The sequence below is a fragment of the Ctenocephalides felis genome, unplaced genomic scaffold (assembly GCF_003426905.1).
Source record: "Ctenocephalides felis isolate EL2017-DRISC unplaced genomic scaffold, ASM342690v1 CF-g0.4_SCAFFOLD_03570, whole genome shotgun sequence".
Taxonomy (NCBI): domain Eukaryota; kingdom Metazoa; phylum Arthropoda; class Insecta; order Siphonaptera; family Pulicidae; genus Ctenocephalides; species Ctenocephalides felis.
In genome coordinates, this window is record NW_020539724.1 from 5,613,840 (window position 1) to 5,630,606 (window position 16,767).

The 16,767-nt window shown below is 28.8% G+C and overlaps 1 long non-coding RNA gene and 1 pseudogene across 1 annotated transcript; one reads left to right on the forward strand and one right to left on the reverse strand.

Moving 5' to 3' along the window:
* Positions 1-16,767, forward strand: part of LOC113383231 — a 209,939-nt pseudogene that overhangs the window by 73,705 nt on the left and 119,467 nt on the right.
* LOC113383239 lies at positions 14,140-16,529 on the reverse strand. The gene is made up of 4 exons (XR_003367716.1): positions 16,441-16,529; positions 16,056-16,206; positions 14,937-15,523; positions 14,140-14,408 (listed from the first exon to the last, which is right to left on the reverse strand). It is a non-coding gene; the product is annotated as an uncharacterized LOC113383239 (long non-coding RNA).

Consider the following 16,767-nt stretch of genomic DNA (forward strand, 5'->3'; position numbering starts at 1 on the left):
AGTATATAACCAAAATAAAATAGTGATATAGAAAATAACTATATACAAAATAAGCATATACCAAAAAATTAAGTAGTCGAGTGAAATGTACGGATTTGCAAGTGTTGGGATAAGACCTAGTATATAAGTATATAACCAAAATATAATAGTGACCATGCGATATAGAAAATAACTATATACAAAATAAGCATATAACTGAAATATAAAATGCCATGCAATATGCAATATGCAATATACAATATATAAGTATAGAATTGAAATATAACAATAATGGCCATGAAATATACAAAATGCATTACAAAATGGGCGTATACAAAAATAAATACGCCAAGCACTCTCGAGTGCACCTGTAGGGATTTTCAGGTCTTAGTATATAAGTATAGAATTGAAATATAACAATAATGGTCATGAAATATACAAAATGCATTACAAAATGGGCGTATACAAAAATAAATACGCTAAGCACTCTCGAGTGCACCTGTAGGGATTTTCAGGTCTTAGTATATAAGTATAGAATTGAAATATAACAATAATGGCCATGAAGAAACAAAATTCATTACAAAAAGGGCGTGTACAAAAATAAATACGCCAAGCACTCTCGAGTGCACCTGTAGGGATTTTCAGGTCTTAGTATATAAGTATAGAATTGAAATATAACAATAATGGCCATGAAATATACAAAATGCATTACAAAAAGGGCGTATACAAAAATAATTACGCCAAGCACTCTCGAGTGCAGCTGTAGGGATTTTCAGGTCTTAGTATATAAGTATAGAATTGAAATATAAGAATAATGAATATGTAATATACAAAATGCGTGCAAAATAAGCGTATAATTAGTAGGCAGCACCCCTGAGTGCAAATGTACGGATATTCAGGTCTTAGGGATAACATTTAGTACTTAAATGTACCGAACTAAAATATGATAATAATGAACATGCAATATACAAAATGCGTACAAAATATAAGCTTATAATTAGGTAAAGCACTCCTGAGTGCAAATGTACGGATTTTCAGGTCTTAGTTTATAAGTATAAAACTGAAATATAATAATGGCCATGCAATATACAAAATAAATATATAAATACATATATGTATATATATATATATTATATATATATATAAATTTTCAATAAACTCTAACCTTGAATATATTTTCAGGTCATATTATCGTCATTTACTACAAGCCTGAATGCTACAGCTTATATAAAAATAGTCTGAGAATTCTCCTTATAATACAAGAGATAAGTGAATGAAGATGCTGCAAAGGTAGGATTTTTTTTATTGTATCTTATCTATCTATTATTTATAAGTCATTCGTGAAATATGATAATGACCATGCGATATAGAAAATAACTATATACAAAATAAGCATATACCAAAATAATTAAGTAGTCGAGTGCAATCTACGGATTTGCAGGTGTTAGGGATAAGACCTAGTATATAAGTATATAACCAAAATATAATAGTGACCATGCGATATAGAAAATAACTATATACAAAATAAGCATATACCACCATAATTAAGTAGTCGAGTGAAATGTGCGGATTTGCAAGTGTTAGGGATAAGACCTAGTATATATGTATATAACCAAAATATAATAGTGACCATGCGATATATAAAATAACTATATACAAAATAAGCATATACCAAAATAATTAAGTAGGCGAGTGCAATCTACGGATTTGCAGGTGTTAGGGATAAGACCTAGTATATAAGTATATAACCAAAATATAGTAGTGACCATGCGATATAGAAAATAACTATATACAAAATAAGCATATACCAAAATAATTAAGTAGTCGAGTGAAATGTACGGATTTGCAAGTGTTTTGGGATAAGACCTAGTATATAAGTATATAACCAAATATAATAGTGACCATGCGATATAGAAAATAACTATATACAAAATAAGCATATACTGAAAATATAACAATAGCCATGCAATATGCAATATACAATATATAATATAGAATTGAAATATAACAATAATGGCCATGAAATATACAAAATGCATTACAAAATGGGCGTATACAAAAATAAATACGCCAAGCACTCTCGAGTGCACCTGTAGGGATTTTCAGGTCTTAGTATATAAGTATAGAATTGAAATATAACAATAATGGTCATGAAATATACAAAATGCATTACAAAATGGGCGTATACAAAAATAAATACGCTAAGCACTCTCGAGTGCACCTGTAGGGATTTTCAGGTCTTAGTATATAAGTATAGAATTGAAATATAACAATAATGGCCATGAAATATACAAAATGCATTACAAAATGGGCGTATACAAAACTAAATACGCCAAGCACTCTCGAGTGCACCTGTAGGGATTTTCAGGTCTTAGTATATAAGTATAGAATTGAAATATAACAATTATGGCCATCAAATATACAAAATGCATTACAAAATGGGCGTATACAAAAATAAATACGCCAAGCACTCTCGAGTGCACCTGTAGGGATTTTCAGGTCTTAGTATATAAGTATAGAATTGAAATATAACAATATGGCCATCAAATATACAAAATGCATTACAAAATGGGCGTATACAAAACTAAATACGCCAAGCACTCTCGAGTGCACCTGTAGGGATTTTCAGGTCTTAGTATATAAGTATATCATCGAAATATAACAATAATGGCCATGAAGTATACAAAATGCATTACAAAAAGGGCGTGTACAAAAATAAATACGCCAAGCACTCTCGAGTGCACCTGTAGGGATTTTCAGGTCTTAGTATATAAGTATAGAATTGAAATATAACAATAATGGCCATGAAATATACAAAATGCATTACAAAAAGGGCGTATACAAAATAAATACGCCAAGCATTCTCGAGTGCAGCTGAAGGGATTTTCAGGTCTTAGTATATAAGTATAGAATTGAAATATAAGAATAATGAATATGTAATATACAAAATGCGTGCAAAATAAGCGTATAATTAGTAAGGCACCCCTGAGTGCAAATGTACGGATATTCAGGTTTTAGAGATAATATTTAGTACTTAAATGTACCGAACTAAAATATGATAATAATGAACATGCAATATACAAAATGCGTACAAAATATAAGCTTATAATTAGGTAAAGCACTCCTGAGTGCAAATGTACGGATATTCAGGTCTTAGTTTATAAGTATAAAACTGAAATATAATAATGGCCATGCAATATACAAAATAAATATATAAATACATATATGTATATATATATATATAAATTTTCAATAAGCTCTAACTTTGAATATTATTTTCAGGTCATATTATCGTCATATTACTACAAGCCTGAATGCTACAGCTTGGATAAAAAAGCAGTCTAAGAATTCTCCTTATAATACAAGAGATAAGTGAATGAAGATGCTGCAAAGGTAGGATTTTTTTTATTGTATCTTATCTATCTATTATTTATAAGTCATTCGTGAAATATGATAATGACCATGCGATATAGAAAATAACTATATACAAAATAAGCATATACCAAAATAATTAAGTAGTCGAGTGAAATGTACGGATTTGCAAGTGTTAGGGATAAGACCTAGTATATAAGTATATAACCAAAATATAATAGTGACCATGCGATATAGAATAATATATATATACATAAATAATAACACTGAAAATATAACAATAGCCATGCAATATGCAATATACAATATATAAGTATAGAATTGAAATATAACAATAATGGCCATGAAATATACAAATTGCATTACAAAATGGGCGTATACAAAAATAAATACGCCAAGCACTCTCGAGTGCACCTGTAGGGATTTTCAGGTCTTAGTTTATAAGTATAGAATTGAAATATAACAATAATGGCCATGAAATATACAAAATGCATTACAAAATGGGCGTATATAAAAATATATACGCCAAGCACTCTCGAGTGCACCTGTAGGGATTTTCAGGTCTTAGTATATAAGTATAGAATTGAAATGTAACAATAATGGCCATGAAATATACAAAATGCATTACAAAAAGGGCGTGTACAAAAATAAATACGCCAAGCACTCTCGAGTGCACCTGTAGGGATTTTCAGGTCTTAGTTTATAAGTATAGAATTGAAATATAACAATAATGGCCATGAAATATACAAAATGCATTACAAAATGGGCGTATATAAAAATATATACGCCAAGCACTCTCGAGTGCACCTGTAGGGATTTTCAGGTCTTAGTATATAAGTATAGAATTGAAATATAACAATAATGGCCATGAAATATACAAAATGCACAAAAAGGGCGTGTACAAAAATAAATACGCCAAGCACTCTCGAGTGCACCTGTAGGGATTTTCAGGTCTTAGTATATAAGTATAGAATTGAAATATAACAATAATGGCTATGATATATACAAAATGCATTACAAAAAGGGCGTATACAAAAATAAATACGCCAAGCACTCTCGAGTGCACCTGTAGGGATTTTCAGGTCTTAGTATATAAGTATAGAATTGAAATATAACAATAATGGCCATGAAATATACAAAATGCATTACAAAAAGGGGGTGTACAAAAATAAATACGCCAAGCACTCTCGAGTGCACCTGTAGGGATTTTCAGGTCTTAGTATATAAGTATAGAATTGAAATATAACAATAATGGCCATGAAATATACAAAATGCATTACAAAAAGGGTGTATACAAAAATAAATACGCCAAGCACTTTCGAGTGCAGCTGTAGGGATTTTCAGGTCTTAGTATATAAGTATAGAATTGAAATATAAGAATAATGAATATGTAATATACAAAATGCGTGCAAAATAAGCGTATAATTAGTAAGACACCCCTGAGTGCAAATGTACGAATATTCAGGTCTTAGGGTTAATATCTAGTATTTAAGTGTACCGAACTGAAATATGATAATAATGAACATGCAATATACAAAATGCGTACAAAATAAGCGTATAATTAAGTAAAGCACCCCTAAGTGCAAATGTACGGATATTCAAGTCTTAGGAATAACATCTAGTATATAAGTATTGAACGGAAATAGTATAATAATGAAATGTACAAAATGCATACAAAATAAGCGTATACGAAAATAATTAAGTTAGTGCAAAGGCAGTAATATTCAGGTCATAAAGATAACACCTAGTAAGTATATAAGTATGGAAGTGAAATATAATAAATGCAATATACAAAATGCGTACAAAATAAGCGTATAATTAAGTAAAGCACCCCTAAGTGCAAATGTACGGATATTCAAGTCTTAGGAATAACATCTAGTATATAAGTATTGAACGGAAATAGTATAATAATGAAATGTACAAAATGCATACAAAATAAGCGTATACGAAAATAATTAAGTAAGTGCAAAGGCAGTAATATTCAGGTCATAAAGATAACACCTAGTAAGTATATAAGTATAGAAGTGAAATATAATAATAATAAATATGCAATATGCAAAATAACTATAAACTAACAAACATACACAAAAATAATAAAGTGAGGCACTCTCGAGTGCAAATGTACGAATATTCAGGTCTTAGACTTAACAACTAGTGTATAAGTGTATAACTGAAATATAATAACAATGAACATACAATATACGTACAAAATAAAGGTATATATGCATACAAAATCAGGGTATAATTAAGTAAGGCACCCCCGAGTTCAAATGTACGGATATTCAGGTCTTAGGGATAACATCTAGTATTTAAGTGTATTTAAATGTGTAGTATTTGACTGAAATATGATGATAATGAACATATAAATTTTCAATAAACTCTAACCTTGAATATTATTTTCAGGTCATATTATCGTCATATTACTACAAGCATGAATGCTCCAACTCGGGAAAATTACTACAAGCAGTCGAGAAATTCTACTTATAGTACAAAAGATACATGACGAAGATGCTGCAAAGGTAAGATTTTTCTTTTATCATATGCAATATACAAAATGGCACTCTCGAGTGCACCTGTAGGGATTTTCAGGTCTTAGTATAGAACTAGAATAGAGGCACTAGGTAAAGTGTCAATACCATATGTAGGTTTTGAGACAACTTTAAGGTGTCAATATACAAGTATTTATATACTTACAGCTGGGTATCTCGAATTCCGCGGTGAACTTACTATAATGACCGGACTATACAGAGACTCAAGATGCTGAACGCTCTGGAAGGCCAATTGAGGTGGTTACTAACCATAGATAAATAAACATAAATGTAGCATAAATGTAGCATAAATGACATCCCAAGAACGTGCTGGACATATCGTACACAAATATTTGAATAGGAAAAACCTCTGTGCTAAATGGATGCCACGCAAACTCACATTGGATTTTGGCACCAATTGGTATTTTGGCACCAATACGTTACCATGGATGTGACCTGACTACAATCCGGAGTCGAATAGACACTCATTCGAGAGCTAGGCACAATGAGGAGCAAAAGTGCGAGCAACAAGCAGGCAATGTTATGGCTTCAGTTATTTGGGATTTGCATGGGATGGTCTTTATCTATCTTGAGAAAAACTAGACAATCAACAGAGATTATTATATAACGAAGTTTGTTCTTAAATTTAAGGAAAACTTGTATGGTGATAAAGTTTATGGTAGCAAAACTGAATATTTTGGTGAGAACAGTAAGTTAAAAAAACTTTTAAAAGAATGGGTCTCTTTGGGCCATTATATTTGATGAAGGTTTTCTTTTCAAACTTGATATTGAATGATTATTCTCATGACCATTTTCACTCTCTATGGTGCTTTCTGAAAATAATTAGTTCTCATATAGGAATGTTTTGGTGGTGGTACATAAATAGCAAGCATGGGTTGTGCCACTTCAGAACCCCAATTAGTTTTGAAAAGTGTATCTTGCAGTGTCATTGTATCAATTTTTTTTTTTTTAAGAATTTTAAAGAATTTTACTGTTTGAAAAGCAATAAATGATTAACTGCAATTTTTGCATATGAATTCATATCACTAGTTTTATTTTAGAAAGTTTAACTTCTATTTACCCCACAGATGTCGGAAGTATGAGGTAGAGTAACGGTACAACATTCGTGGTAATCTTAGTTTTGTTGCAAATTTCAAAAACAGACAGTAAATTATCGTTTTATGCCAGTGTACAAATGAACAGTGTGGTCCTGTTACTGGCTAACGAGGCAGCTCAAGGTGTTGGTCGCTTCTACTTTCCTGAGGATTTTGGATTTCATGTGGTATGTGAGTTTTACTCTTATTATTATTACCGGATATGTAAGCTAGTGCATAGTCGCTTGGGGGATTCGATCCCAGTGCATATGGGTTTGCAAGTCGAGCGCTTTACCACTTGGCCACATAACCGGCGTTTAAAGGCAGGATTATTTAATTTTGTTTTATAGATAACCGCTAAGCTTTAAGTTGTATAGATAAATTTAGTTCTGATAAAACACATTTTTCGAGAAGTTGACAATTTCGTGATTATCTTAAGCAAGTTTACACATTAGAGGCAATAAAAAAAGTTGGCTAGAGATATTAATTAATTTACTAATTTATATTTACAATTATTTTTAAACTTATTGGAAATGACAACATATTATTTCGAATTGATAGTGTATGCTTTCACAATTAAATTATTTTTATTTTATAATAATATTACGGTTTATTACGGTGATGTGCATATAATTGTGGTTTTACCATTTAATTCGTTTAGACTTTAGAAAGTTTATTGAAAAATTCTTTTCAAATCTTTTTGGATCCGTTATCCTCTTATTTCCAATTACAACTAGTCTTTCTATAGAGTATAAAATTCGCTCTTCCCCAAATTTAGATTTTTACTATTTATAAAAAATCGAGAATATCAAAAAAATTGAGAAATTCTTTTTTATAGATATATTGTGATTTTTTTTTAACATTCTCGTAGTTCATACAAATGCTACATTATTCTGGATCAATAATCTTTTTTTTTTATTATTTGGAGGGCTAAAATCAGGGGTATGCGTGTTCTTTCTCCAAAGAAATGAGTTTATGAATGGTTTTCATTGAGAAAAAAAAATTTCAAAGATATATCCATGGTTTATTTTGCTGATTTTTTGCCGTTTTAATTTTTTCAAACTTTCAAAGATATATTCATATATTATTTTGCTAATTTTTCGCCATTTTATTTTTTTTTTAATTTCAAAGATATATATCTATGGTTTATTTTCATGGTTTACTTTTCATGTTTTTTTTAAAATAGAATGACGAACTCATTGGACTTTTTAATGAAAGGACAAAATTATATCACAGTGAGTGATGAGCTTTTTCCTGTTTCAGCTTCCTGTTTGATGAGCTTTCAGAGCGTGTATCATTAACCAAACAACGAAAACTTTGTGTGCAACATTGTAATTTTAGCCAAAAAATAGATTTGTGAGCTTTCAGGGTGTGTACCACTTGAAAACAACAAAAACTTTGGTTGCAACATCGGAATTTTAGCACAAAAATAGATTTGTTTTCGCAATTTTGGAAATATTTTGACTGATTCCAAAAGATTTTGGACGCTGATTTTAAAATATATCTTTTTGGATAAACCCACATACACCCCCGAAAAATCGAAATCTTTGGTTGCAAAATCAAAATTTTACTAATGAAAAAATTTTTTTTCGCGATTTTCAAAATGTTTTGTTTTTGATTGTTTTCGCTGATTTGAAATTTGAAGTTTGAAAAATGGCCAACTTTGAAGCTGATTTTAACTATGAAGACGACGATAAATTTGTAATTTTTTTGGTTTGGTATAAAGATTGTACTTTAGTCTACACAATGCATTCATTAAAATTATCAATTTCATTCATTAAGGGCCTTAAAATTGCATTTGAAAGTCATGATTTTGACCATTTTGGCTGCCCTGATAGACCGGTTTTTCATCGAAAAAAAAAGATTTTTAAATTACACCAAAGTAGGTTTGGTTTACTGCTAACCAGGCGTGAATATGAATTTATTAAAAATTATCCTCCTCCTATTATTTCTTATCTTTTATATATTTATTTATATATATATATATATATATATATATATATATATATACACATTTATATTTATATATATGCACATGTATATTATGTCAATTTTTGTAATACTGGCAGCACTCAATAAATTTAATTATTTATCTATATATCTTATTTATTTACACAGTTAGAAAAATTAATGAATTTAATTTTTTTTTAGATAAATAGGTTCGATCTAGCGAACCTCGAATTATTATTCTGTCCTAAACCGACCGTATCTTTACGACCTCGGCCATTCGCACAATTGGCACACAACTTTTTTAGGAAGCTTATATCTTTCATTATCAAAATAAGACTTTATATTTTTGCAAATAGAGGAGGGTTCTTTGTAACCAATTGGCCGAGATCGTTAAGTTGCCACTACGGTTGCTCATTGTTTCTCGGTTCAAGTCCCCAAGATGCTTGAAAATTCGAATGTATAGTTTTTCATAAATATCAAATATTAGTTCAAAATATTAAATTCAGGTGTCGCATTTCGACCTTGACACTTAGTAAATTTCTGAAAAACTCAAGTTTCGCACTTGACTGTAAGAGAGATACATAAAGATAAAAAAAAAAAAAAAGTAGAGGAAGAACTGGGGAAAGAGAGGGGTAGAGGCAGATGATGAATAAGAGAGATGTGTATGATACATATTCTTTATTAAAATTCAATATTAATACAATATAGGAATAAAAATTACTTTTATCATCAATAACTTAAATAGCCGAGCGGTTTAAGAGACCGCATACTCGGTGAAATCGCTCTGGAGGCAGGCACAAGGTGAGACTGATCGAATCCAGCTGAAGGCGACGACGACCAACACGGAAGCAGAAAAAATGGAACAGTGCTGGTGGTTGGCTGTTGGCGAGCGCAAAGGGTCCTGAAACGAACACACCAAGTGATGGTCAACCTGAGGTCCATGGTGCGAGAGGTTACACGCAGGGAGACGCATTGCGGAAGATGCATGCCGGATCCAAAAATCTACCGAAAAACCACAACATGAAAAAAAAATGAAAAAAAATGAAAAAAAATGAAAAAAAAGGAAAAAATGGGAAAAGAAGGGGAAGGAGGAGGGGAAGGGGAGGTGGAGGAACCTAAAAAAAACCCCCTAAGTCCCAGATGAATTTTTCTCTTTTCTGTTCAATGCTGAAACTTTTTTATGTTTTTTAGTGTTCCCTCACACCAATTCCCAAAGCCAACACTCGAATGAAATGAGGTCAACGTTGAAATTTTCACAACGAGAAAAAATTACTGGGACTTAGTTAAAATTTTCAACTTTGTCCCAATAAAATTTTCTCGTTGTGAAATATTCAATGTGAGCCTCATTCATTCGAATGTTGGCTTTGGGATAATACAGCATGCATAAATAACTCGTCTGTCTTAATTGAAAAGGTTTCAGAAAATTTGGACTTAGAAAAAAAAATTATCTGAAAGGACTTAGAAAAAAAAATTACTCGAAAGAATTATAATCAGAAAATTTGGATTTAGAAAAAAAAATTTCTGAAAGGACTTAAAAAAAAAATTATTCGAAAGAATTATTTAATTAATCGATGAAATGAAGTGATATTAATCGAATCAAAATTGTTTATATGACTTGATTAAACATGTGAAACCTTTACAATTAATCGAGACAAAAACAAATGTAGTTGACTTGAATAATATACAAATTATTGGAAAAAGCTATAAAAGAAATTCAATAAAAGATGTGAAATGAAATAATAAAAAATATTCAAATATGAACATTAAAAACTTCAAGACTGTTTAAATCTGATTATTATCCTTTAGAAATTGAGTTAAATAATTTTTACAACTTGAATCGAATAATAAACTTGTTAACAAAATTATGTTTTGTCTAATCATTCAAGTCAACTCTTTGAAACTTAGATTGCATGTCTTGATCAAAATTGTTTTAATCAATAAAAGAATAAAAATCTATCATTTAGCTATGCAGCAATATAATTGAATAAATTTAAAATTAAACTACAGTAAAAGACTTTTAAAAGCTGCATTTAATTAACAATTTGTTAAGTCGTATTTGAGTATTTGAAATAATTTGATCAAAACCAACAATCGTGTTATCCATAAATAAGAATGTTCATGCAGACAATGTTGCTACAGGAAAAACACATGATTCTTGATACTGGAAACGTCAAATACAAATACAAATATTTTTTCTGTGTAATAATGAACAAATTGTGTGATAAAAAAGAGATTTTTGTAACAAAGTAAATTTGTAATTAGCAACAAAATACCATCAATTTAGGAGTTACCTAAGGAAGGGTGCTAGGACCCCTCCAACAAATAAGTAATCGATGCTTACAAAAAGCTGTATTAATTAACTAATAATTTGGTAACAAAAATTTAATATACATATAAAAATTCTGGATTCCATACAAAATCAATTCATAGTGTTATTTATAGAGCACGAGAATCTCTGGTGGAATATTATTATGGAATTGTAATAATATAAATTACTTTCAGCGTCTTTGATACATAAGAGAAATAGAAACTTTTTTCTTTTATATATATTTAAAACAAGTATAAAATGCACTTGAATAAATAAATAAAAAATCTGAATCAACATGTTTTCCCCATAACAAATTAAATAAGAACCTAGTTTTTCATACATATGTCTGCCAAATAAATTTAAAATCTTTTATTTGCAAAATAGTTGTAGTTGAATAAACAAAAGATAAATTGTATTTTATGCATTAAAGATTAATAAAGTATACCTTATTAAGAAAATGATATTGACTCAAATATTATAATATAAACAATATTTTCAGCAGATATATGTATATAACTATATTAATAATGCACAAGGCAAAAAATATTCCACTAAAATATATACAAGCTGCTTTATAAATGATATCGTATAACAAAGAAACAAGTTCTCAAAGCACCTTTCAATTAATTTCATTTAATATGAAAAACTAGCATAAAATATTATTATTGAGAAATATTATTATGACAAGCATAAAAGTAGCATGTAATACAAAATCGGTCAGTAGTACTAAACCCTTTTCAGGAAATAAATTATAAGTAATATTTTTTTATTTATTAGTATTCAAATTATAGTTTCACTGAAGGTGACAAACAATATTGTGTCGAACATCAAAGATTTTCATAATTATTTGATTCTTGTTTGAATTCAAAATTAAGCTAAATATTAAATAAATAGTATGTTAAATGCCTGTATATAATATCAGAAATATATTCTTTGCCTCGCTTTGTATAAAACATGCTCTGCACTTACATTGTTATAAATCCTCTACAGCAGCTAGCAAAACACAAAACTAATACATGAATCACCTCTGGAGCATCTGCCAGAAATCTCAAGTACTATACACAAAATCACTACTTTAAAACCACTACATAACTTTGTCTTTTACAAGTTTATTTGACATTTTACAATTGTCCGAATTCTCTACGAAACACGCAAGACACGACTTACATTAGAGACTTTTGTGAACTTAAAATTGAATGAATAGATATGTGGAAATGTGCTACCATAACCTACAAAAGTATACACATTCATATATAAATTATACAATTGCTAATTGCATATATATAGATAAAGGATACATCAGCACTGAAAGTAAAAGGTTTAATTACAATATTGATTCGAAATGGGGGTCCTGAAAGAGATAATTATTACTATTCAAAGTACACCTATGCATTTCCACACATATCCATTTTTTTTAACTTTTTACAAATGTTGCACAATATATTTTTTATGTCAGATTGATCTACAGATTTAATTAAACGATTTAATTAAAACTAATCAAGGATTTAATTAAATACTCTTAATTAACGCGAGATTAAGATCATTCACAAAAATCTCTTGACATTTGAAGCAATTGAAGTTAGCTAATTGACCGCTGCCCCAATCTTGTACAATTTAAAGCGCGAAATTCAAACAGAAAATTTAATCTGCAAAAATTATGACGTATTGTTATATAAAGTTATATTGTTCAGAATGAATAAATTAGCTTGAAAATATAATTTTTTCCAGTTAAAATTGTTTATGAAATTATTCTAGCTCATTAATAAATATTTGATTTCAATTTCATACTTAAAACGAGCTGAAAATATAAATTATGTACCATAAGCTTTTATAATACAATAATAATTTATGCAGTTATCGCAGACTCAAATACAATTTTAATTACCAGAACATAATTATTACTAATTAAATTAATAAATATTAACTTGATTGCTATCAATTACATTTTAAATCTAAATAAATAAATGGACATATATTGCATTGCATTGCACATCATTCTATAAAGACCATTTACATGAAATACTTGATTTGATAAAAAGACAATACAAAGAATATCATATGTAACTAAATCTAGTCTTTAAACATTTACACTGTCGTTTCACTTCTTCTCAAAGATACAAAAGCAACTTGCTTTTTACATCATATGATAATAATATTATAATATTCATTCTCAGATGTTTCATCTTCCTTATTACTTCAAGATGTCGACAGATTGTTTCAAATCTATATCATCAATAGGTGTGAAACTGTAACTGTGAAACTGTAAAACTGATTCAAAAAAAAGTTAAAACGAACTGCCATTATAATATAATATTAAGGATATTTTATTTGTGTAGATTTACTATACATATTGTAGTAGATTTACTACATCCATTGTAGTAGATTTACTAGACCAATTGAAGGAGATTTATTACACTCATTATAGTAGATTTACTACACTGATTGCAGTAGATTTACTACACTCATTGTAGTAAATTTACTAAATTCATTGTAGCAGATTTACTACACTGATTGTAGTGGATTACTGAACTGATTGCAATAGATTTACTATACCCATTGCAGAAGATTTACTACACTCATTGTAGTATATTTACTACATTCATTGTAGTAAATTTATTACACTCATTGTACTAGATTTACATCTCATTGTAGTAGCTTTACTACCCTGATTGTATAGTAGATTTACTACACCCATTGTAGTAAATTTACTGCACCCATTGTCTAGTTAAAAGTACTCCTAAAGACTGCATTGGAAGTGGTCCACTGCAAGGATTGAACTTAAAAGATATTCAGGATAATAGGTAAACAAGCATGATGTTCAGGGTAAAAACTTGGAATTTCCTATAATGGAAAAAATGACTTGTGATAAAAATAATAAATTGTATTAGTACTAAGAATATTATTGCTGGCACAGACAACTTTAATTTGCCTTAAAGTATATTTATCAAAATATAATTAAAATGTATTTAAAACTTATTCTATTTCATTATAATGTTCATGCTCAGATATTTCATCTTCCTTAATTGTACTTTGTAGGTTAGTTCCAGTTAAAGGTACTCCTACAGTCTGCATTGTAGGCGATCCATCGTAAGTTCTAAGCTCAAAAAATGCACAGCATAATCCATTGCAGACATGAAAAATCTGGATAGACACATCGTTCTGGATTCTTGGAATTTCCTATAATGAAAATATTTAGGTTGTAATAATGAATAATGATATGTTATATTACAAGCAAAATTAATTTAAAAAAGTATCATCATATGAAAGTAATAGTCAAACCATTCTTATTCTTGGCGGTAAAGTTCTTATAAATTACTTTATTATTATGAAAAATTATATTAATTCAGATCATTCAGTATCAAATTACTTAAATGCTTGTAATTATACTATTTTAAATAGTAAATATTTAAAGAATATATTTATTTTTATAATGTTAATTGAGTAAAATATTAAATATTTTACATTTGCTTTTTGTTTATGAAGTTACATCTACTTTCCTTTCTTAGTTTTGCAATTTATCTATTGAATTTGTAGGTATCATAAGGATAAATATATGGTTACTATCTGATCTTTCATCTGCATGTGATGAAAAATGTTCACATTTCCACAAGATTGTATAAATGTATTTAGAAGCTTGAAGTTTTCTTCTCTTATAATATAATTCTTCATTCTTATTTTGCAGTGCATGCTCAAAATTATAGTTACCTATATTCATATTGTTTAAAGATTTCAGCATTTGGAAATCAGCATAAATTCATACTTCTATTAATATATGTATCAGAACTTGTCTTATTATCTCGGAAGTACAGGGACAATCCTGTTACCATCCCAAACAATTATTTTGCTCCAAAGTATGTATACTTAAGTATACAGGTTATTAAGTATACAAGTTGTATAAGTTCCAAGATTTTGTCATCATAACTTAGCAAATCAATATTCACGACTGAGTTATTTCTGCAAGTATTAAAATATCTTCGTTTGTCTTTGATTGTGATTGTCATCGATTTGGACTTATATGACAATCGATAATCTCTAATGCCCATGGTCTTTCTATTTGGTCAAAAACTATTTTCACAATCAGTAAGATAAATTTGACAGTCTTTGACTAGATTGTTTCAAGATAGTCGTCAGTCTGGCGTATCAATCCGATTATTAGTATTGGTAGTATCACAATGGTCATTAAAAATCCATTTCCTCTGGGCATTATCGCATCTGAATCTGGGTATTCTAAACGAATAGTCCAAAATTTTAAGCAGGCTTAAGCAATTGCAACAGTGAAAGAATCCACAACACTATAAAATAGAAATTCAGTGAAATTATTGTTAATAATTAAATACTTGTTTGTGAAACATACATATTATATGCACTATATAAAGTTCTTATTATTTTTAAACTCAATTCATTCTAAAAGTATTGTAATAGTAGAAACTTGTATGCATACTATTCGAAACACAAACATAAAAGGAATTGTAAGTATAAATTAATACTACAGTATCACTTATAGTGAATTCATTCATTTGATGTGATTCAACTACATTGAGCAAAAGGTACTTTTGTACAGAATTGTGTTTCTTACATAAACTATATGCATTTCTCATTATTTTTAACTCATTTCATTAAAAAATATTGATGTTTTATGCAACTACAACTGGAGTTTAATATACTGACATTACTATTTTGATTTATCATTTTATTCTAATCTATTATCACATGAATTGACAAATTCATCGGAATTGTAGTTCGATATTTAAGTTTTCATATGAATAAAATTAAACCTCCTAAAACTATTATATATAATAGTATATAAAATGTTGCAAAACTTACTCGATATTCTATTCATCATCTCTGTTTTTCTGTTTAATGTATATTTCTGAGAAGACAGTTAAATACAACAAAGTGGTATGCCTCTACATAATTCATCAATAATATATTCCATTTAATTTTTTCTTTCTTGTTTCCTTATAAGTTATAAGCGCTTGTGGAAAGAATATAGATTTATTACAAAAAACACTGCATAGTGATCATTTTTACTAGATAACTACATCGATGTAACAATATAATTAAAAGTTTAATTTTAATAATTAACATAGAAATAAGTTTTAATAATAATCATAAAAATAGGAATTGATATAAAAAATATAATATATAATAGCCACATGACATTCTATTTGAAATATAATGATTATAATGATAATCAATTTGTACTTACATTGAGGTTATATGAATTCGTTATAGCCACACCATACATTGAGCACGAATATATTCTACTTTCATATATATATTCTGACGTTTCTGCTCTCCTAATACTTCGAAGCGATTTCGTAAGTAACGAGAATTGTCCGCCATTTATATATTTGGAGCTGTCAAAACGAGGCAACCAATCAGAAAGCAGAAATACATTTAACAAGAAACCAGGACCGCATTTTGAACATCTTTATATGTTGAATAAAACAAATATGTAAATTTTTTTGAATAGTTGGAAAAACATTATTATAAAAATTGCACTAATTATAATATTACTAATATATGTAATTTT